We start from the raw sequence: 7,500 nt of genomic DNA, 5'->3' as shown, positions 1-7,500 counted from the left end.
ATGTGCGTGTATCCTCTCTGATACTGGTTTAGCACTGTACCAGAGATTTTCATCCGCCATTTATTTTCCCATAGACATTTCGTGCGTGCGTGCGTGCATGACGAGGCTTGGCAGTAATTATGATGGGGGCTTCGCTGAGAGCCAGTTAATATAATGGACGCCGTGGCACTTATCTGCACCAAGCAGACCCTGCTAATGAAACTCCAGTCAGAGTGCTTCATTCACTGCTGGTGTGCTTCACACAGAGCTACAGGGAGAGTTAGCAGACATGAGAAGAATTAGCTTACAGGACAAAAGCGTGTGTGGTCAACTCTAGTGGACATAAACCGCAAGTACAGGTTTAGGCCAACAGAGCCACAGTCACGTGCAACCAGACGCAGCACTGTCGTCAACTTGCTAGTTAGCATGCCTTGTTAGCTAGTGCGAGTGCACATGCTCTATCATGTTAGAGACAATGAAATAAATGACGCCAACGTCTTGCTGGGTCAACCTGAAGCTCCGTTCCTGTGGTCTCTTCAGTGTATGACAGTGAGTATTTATTAGCGTATTTATTAGGGTTAGATTTTCTCAAAGTAAAACCAAATGCTAATGTCCTTTTGGATTGAATGCAGGCATTTCTTTCATTTATCGGCCGAGGGTTACTGCCAGCACCTTGTAAAGGCCGTCTGGAACACCTTTCAAAAAGTGAAAGAAAAGAAATTGCAGCCTCTTACAATGTGTCAATTACTGTAGGTAATATAGTGATGTTGATGATCTGCAGTGCTCTGTGCAGCCCTCCAGTACAGCAGGAGACAGTAGAAGCAAAGACATTTGGTCATCTGCAGTGTTTTATGAGTCATGGAAGTAGTTTAGAATACATTCAAATGACTAGAGGAGGTTATTATCCAAGGAGTGACTCATCATTTTTGTCCCAGAGCCCAGAGGAGGCCCTGGCTGGTGCCTCAGAGCCTATAGAGGGCCCTGGTTGGTGCCTCAGAGCCTATAGAGGGCCCTGGTTGGTGCCTCAGAGCCTATAGAGGGCCCTGGTTGGTGCCTCAGAGCCCAGATGAGGCCCTGGTTGGTGCTTCAGAGCCTATAGAGGGCCCTGGTTGGTGCCTCAGAGCCTAGAGAGGGCCCAGAGCCTAGAGAGGGCCCTGGCTGGTGCCTCAGAGCCTATAGAGGGCCCTGGTTGGTGCCTCAGAGCCTAGAGAGGGCCCTGGTTGGTGCCTCAGAGCCTAGAGAGGCCCCTGGTTGGTGCCTCAGAGCCTAGAGAGGGCCCTGGTTGGTGCCTCAGAGCCTATAGAGGGCCCTGGTTGGTACCACAGAGCCTAGAGAGGCCCCTGGTTGGTGCCTCAGAGCCTAGAGAGGGCCCTGGTTGGTGCCTCAGAGCCTAGAGAGGGCCCTGGCTGGTGCCTCAGAGCCTAGAGAGGGCCCTGGCTGGTGCCTCAGAGGTTAGAGGGGGGCCTGGTCGGTGCCTTAGAGCCCAGAGGGGCCCTGGCTGGTGCCTTGGTGCCTTTTAAACGATTTAAACGATTTTAAACGATAAACGATTTAAACGATTTAAACGATTTAAACGATTTAAACGATTTGCTGAATGGCTTTGAATTAAAACAGTAATCTCCATGAGGTAGTTCCTCATTTTAACATTTGCATTTGGGGCACTCTTATTTACAGCAGCTTACAGTGAGTGAGCAGACAGAGGATGTATCTGTTGATGGATACACATTGTGACTTGTATGTATTGATGGATACACATTGTGACTTGTATGTATTGATGGATACACATTGTGACTTGTATGTATTGATGGATACACATTGTGACTTGTATGTATTGATGGATACACATTGTGACTTGTATGTATTGATGGATACACATTGTGACTTGTATGTATTGATGGATACACATTGTGACTTGTATGTATTGATGGATACACATTGTGACTTGTATGTGTTGATGGATACACATTGTGACTTGTATGTATTGATGGATACACATTGTGACTTGTATGTATTGATGGATACACATTGTGACTTGTATGTATTGATGGATACACATTGTGACTTGTATGTATTGATGGATACACATTGTGACTTGTATGTATTGATGGATACACATTGTGACTTGTATGTATTGATGGATACACATTGTGACTTGTATGTATTGATGGATACACATTGTGACTTGTATGTATTGATGGATACACATTGTGACTTGTATGTATTGATGGATACACATTGTGACTTGTATGTATTGATGGATACACATTGTGACTTGTATGTATTGATGGATACACATTGTGACTTGTATGTATTGATGGATACACATTGTGACTTGTATGTATTGATGGATACACATTGTGACTTGTATGTATTGATGGATACACATTGTGACTTGTATGTATTGATGGATACACATTGTGACTTGTATGTGTTGATGGATACACATTGTGACTTGTATGTGTTGATGGATACACATTGTGACTTGTATGTATTGATGGATACACATTGTGACTTGCAGAGATTGAATCCGAGGTGTCTGTTACAAGGTGCTGTCTCTATCTATGAGGTCATTCTGCCACCTCGCTGAAACACAGTATGCGTATCATAATGAAGGGATTCAAAAGCCTGTACATAACAAGGTCGCTCTCAATTCACTTTCAATTCAATTAATTCCAAACATAAGCACCTCTCTCTGCACGCTTAAGGTCAGGTAGACTACATTACCATTAGCTGTAGAAAAAGGAAGCCTGAGTGCAACAGCAGAGATGTGGCTGAAATTGAAATTGAAAATGTAATTAATTTCATGTTACACAGTCTACACTAGTCCTTTACTCCAGTGATTTTCAACCTTTTTCATATCAGGGACCCCTAATTTAGTCCACCGTAAAGCCACGTATGATCTGATTTGGTCTCTATGAGAATATTTTTGTTGTCACATATGATTTTGTCCAGAATTCTATGAGTATAATCTGTGTTGTAGGTAGAGAGATAACAATGGTTTTGTCCAGAATTGCATGACTAGTACAATGTAGATAGAAGGACAACTGGGGACCCACTGGAACCCCCTCAAGGACCCCTGGTGGTGGAGCTGAGGGGTGTGTTTTACAGCAAACAGTGGCCAATGACTTTGGGTTCGATTGTGAAAGACATGAGATGTGTTTTTGAAAAGGTGGATGTGTGTTACTGCTGCAGCGTACTTTATTTGGATGATAAGGAATGTTTGTTATACACAAAATGCACTGCAGTCTGCATATCACTGACATCCAATCAGTCAACTGCCACTCAGTGGTCAATGATGATAGGCCGTTACCCACCATGTCACAGCAACACAAGGAACTATTGTAAAGTTATTGCTGCTTTCTCTCTGATCTTTTCCCCACGTTTTGTAGTAGAATTTGAAGCTCCTCTCTCCACCCAGATACGAGTATTAGCCATTTTCTTTGATTTGTGGGGGAGGAAAAGACATGAACATTGCTATCTTCCACTTTGTGGTCACTCCTCCTTCATGGCATGTGTGTCTGTGTTGGGTTCATTAAGGCGCCTTCACATGATAAGAGGTCTGCACTTGTCTCACCGCGAGGTAGCGCCATCTGGTGAGCGGAGCGCAAATCTACAGGACAAGAGGCGAGCAGCGGCTATCTTCTTCTCCTCTGATTGGTTGCGCTCATGAAAGGTCCACGATAAGCAGGTCAGCGTTGATATATTTTGAACTTTGAGCGCAAAAAGTGGCAAAATCGAGCTGTGCGCGTCGCCAAGGGTAGCGCTGCCGCCTGGCTGAGAAGTGCCGCTCTCCCCCAGAGGAAAACAACGGGACAGCGGGCGCAGAGCTGTTTTACCGCGGATCATTTGTAGGCACCTTTAGAGGAGCTAGTCTGTAAAACTGTTAGCATTCTGTCAGCCGGGGACTTAAGCCACCTTCTTCAACTTGAATTGCTTTAATTCTGTGGCAGTGATCATTTTTAAGAGCAGGAGAGCGACGTCCCCCTCTGTCATGCTTGTGCTCGCCGTATGAATTTGAATGAGTGTGTACATAATTCTCAGGGTATCGCCTCCTTCTTATCTAACCTACACGCACGCACGCACACACACACGCACGCACGCACGCACACGCACGCACGCACACACACACACGCACGCACGCACGCACGCGCACACACACGCACGCGCACGCACACACACACACACACACACACACACACCACTCGCCCACACGAGATAATGGATGACTGCCAACAGCTCATATTCTCTATCTGTGGATGTAGAAGCAGCTTATAGGTGAGCTTTCCTTCGACCCTGCGCTTCCCTCCTCGTCTCCAGTATTTATTTATTTCTTTCTTTGGATCCCCATTAGTCACTACCAAGGTAGCGACTACCCTTCCTGGGGTCCAAGTAAGACCCCAACTGCCAATTTTGCGTGCAGGTGATAGGCCTCGCCTGGGACACGTGTCCAGCAACACAAGTGTAAAGCTAGTTAGAATGAGAACATTTGTTTTCATGCTAAAGCCCCTGCAACATACATGGATTTGAAAGCTGTCTTAAAGGAACACTCCGCCTATTTTCAACCAGCTTTGTATCATTAGAACATCAGTAGTATATCAGAAAACTGTAAACGGTTTTGAAGTCTGTCATTTAATTTGACAGTTATTGAGTGTTAAAGTGTGGACCAGTGACATCACTGGTCCACACTAACTCAAATTAATAACTCATTAACTCAAATCAACTCTCAATAACTGTCAAACTATTCATCATTCATCTAGTTTGACAGTTATTGAGAGTTGATTTGAGTTGATGAGCTATTAATTTGAGTTAGTGTGGACCAGTGATGTCAGTGATTAACGCTCAATAACTGTCAAATTAAATGACAGACTTCAAAACCGTTTACAGTTTTCTGATATACTACTGATGTTCTAATGATACAAAGCTGGTTGAAAATGGGCGGAGTGTTCCTTTAATGGTTGGTTAGGCTTTACATAACAGAAAGGTTCAATGGGACTTCCGGTTGCAGATTGAAGAGAGCTTCTTTTTCTGTCCTCTGCTCCTCCTATTTCTCATCTGCCCTTTCTCTCCCTTTTCTCTGGACTCCCCCTCTCATCGCCTGGTTCTCCTCTCCTCTCCCTTAGCTTGTCCACACTTCTCTCTGTCCCCCGCTTTTTCTTGACTTGTCTTCCTCACTTCTCTCCTCCCATTTCTCTTCTTTATCTCTCTCTCTCTCTCTCTCTCTCCTGTCCTCTCCTCTCTCTGGTTTCTAATTGCTTCCAGGGGGCGTGACAGTCCCTTCATGCCTGGAGAACATTGGGGGGAGGGGTGGGGGTGTATGTGGGTACGTTTGGGGGGGTTGGGTGAGGTGAGGACGGGTCACTCCAGGTGACAGGTGTGATGAAACCGAGCTCGTCTGGTGCTGCCATGGCAACAATCTTCTTTTCCCAAAAAATGAGGCTCGTAAAGAGACTTTCTCCTCGCATAGACCAGAACTGCATCGCGTCTTCAAGCGCCCAGCTCCAAGGCCGCGCCCCTTTTTAGGGGAAACCCACCATAGTAAACGACGGTACAAGAAGCCGAAACCACTTCAAACAAACTATTTAAAACGGTTTAATTTGATAGAGATATGCCGAAGAGTTGCTGTGTTGTTATAGTTTCACTAACAATAAAAAAAAAAAAAAAAAAAACTGGTCTGCGATAGGGTAGGCACATAGGCGTGACACCGTCAATGTGGACGATGCATGTAACCTGGTGGAAACTGGATACAACGTTCATATAAGGCAAGTACCTCGTGTCGATGTATCTTGCGCATTCTATGGCCGGCCGAGTTGAAATACATTGTCATGTCATGGTGTCTTTGGGTCATTTATAAAGGAAATTAATTCTGTTATTTTTCTATAGATGTTTTGGGTACTGCTATTTTACATTGAAGTCAACGCGAGTGGCTTGTGTTATCCCCTAAAAAGGGGCGCAGCCTTCAAGTTTTGCAAATTACCCGGATGTGCTGTTCTGGTCTATCCTAAATTTAGCAGTTTAAAGGGACAGTTCACCCCTATTTTATTTCGACCGCACTACACCCGCTAGCTGCTAACTACAGTTTGGTCGAAAGAAAATAGTTCCTACATGAAACTGCTCACAACAAGGTCTGTGGATTATCTTGAGTAACCGGGTCATGATTTCTGGAAAGAGACATTGCTGTTGAGTTTTTCAAATGTATTCTTTAACAGGCAAGATGAAAATATATATTTTTTTGATTGTGGGGTGCACTGTCCCTTTAATACATCTCGGTACAACACATGCTGACATTTCCCCTCTCTGAGGTGGAACTATGGAAATGCAGCTAAAAGATGGCTGCTTCTACTTTACAAGTAGCAGACCTGTTGACATTTGCACAGATCTGAGCAACCATTTTAGGGCATCCTCGTCATTCAGAGGTTTGGCTGTCATTCCTCAGTCTAAGCCAGGGGTGCCCAAATTCTTTCCCATGAAGGGCCAAAACTCAACCTGGGTGGAGGGCAGAGGGCCAAAAATAAACGTTGTGGAATTACATTAAAATGTATTGTGTTTTATAGAAAATTAACATTCGAAATCTAAAATAACATTTCAATATAATAATCTACTTTTTATCTGTTTGGTAATTGTAATAATTTGCAATTGGTTATATATATTGGTTACATATATATGTGCGATGACTGACGCGTGAGGAGTGAAACAGTAATGCAGGAAGAATGACAGCGTTTTCGTGTGAGGACTGAAGGTGTTTCAGAGCACACTCGACATGGTTTACTAGGAGACATGACAACTGACAACGCTTAGACTGAGGAATGACAGCCAAACCTCTGAATGACCAGGATGCCCTAAAATGGTTGCCGTATATGTGGTGACGTTCCTCTCTGTCCTGAACGTACCCTATGTGGTCACGTTGCAGAGGGGGGGGGGGGGGGGGGGGAGGGAAATACACCGGGCCGTTTGAGAGCGTGCGTGTTCTCGTTTCCCAAAATGCACCATGATGCTGGGCCATCTGTCTGAGCACGGTGACTAAACCTCATGCCAATATGTTGCAGGGTCATGAGAAAACAAAACCGGAGCTCGCCTTCCACATGAGCGGGCGTCGTGTAACTTGACCCGCCCTCCATGGCAAGCGGGGCCGAGTCACGCCTTCACCTGCGAGGACGGCCGAGGACGGATTACCTCCGCTACCCGAGACGTTAGAGCAGTCTTTAGCGTTTCAGAGGAGTTTTTAGCGTCCGTGCTGTCCGGCGAGCTCTTCGTTCCGCTTGATTAATGGCGGCTCGCTCGGCCAAGGGAGTGTCTCATGCGACGGAGGAAGCGGTAGTGCAACAGCGTGTGTGCAGCAAATAAATGCTGTACATTAAACACATTCCCCCACGCTCGCCTTGGCAGCCCAGCGTCTGGGGGGAGGGAGCAGTGCAGGATCTCTCTCTCTCTCTCTCTCTCTCTCTCTCTCTCTCTCTCTCTCGCTCACACACACACACACACACACATTTATGTATGCACACAGCCACACTCATTTACTCCTAC

Source organism: Poromitra crassiceps (assembly GCF_964638095.1).
Source record: "Poromitra crassiceps genome assembly, chromosome: 12".
Lineage (NCBI taxonomy): Eukaryota > Metazoa > Chordata > Actinopteri > Beryciformes > Melamphaidae > Poromitra > Poromitra crassiceps.
This window is presented reverse-complemented; position numbering follows the sequence as displayed.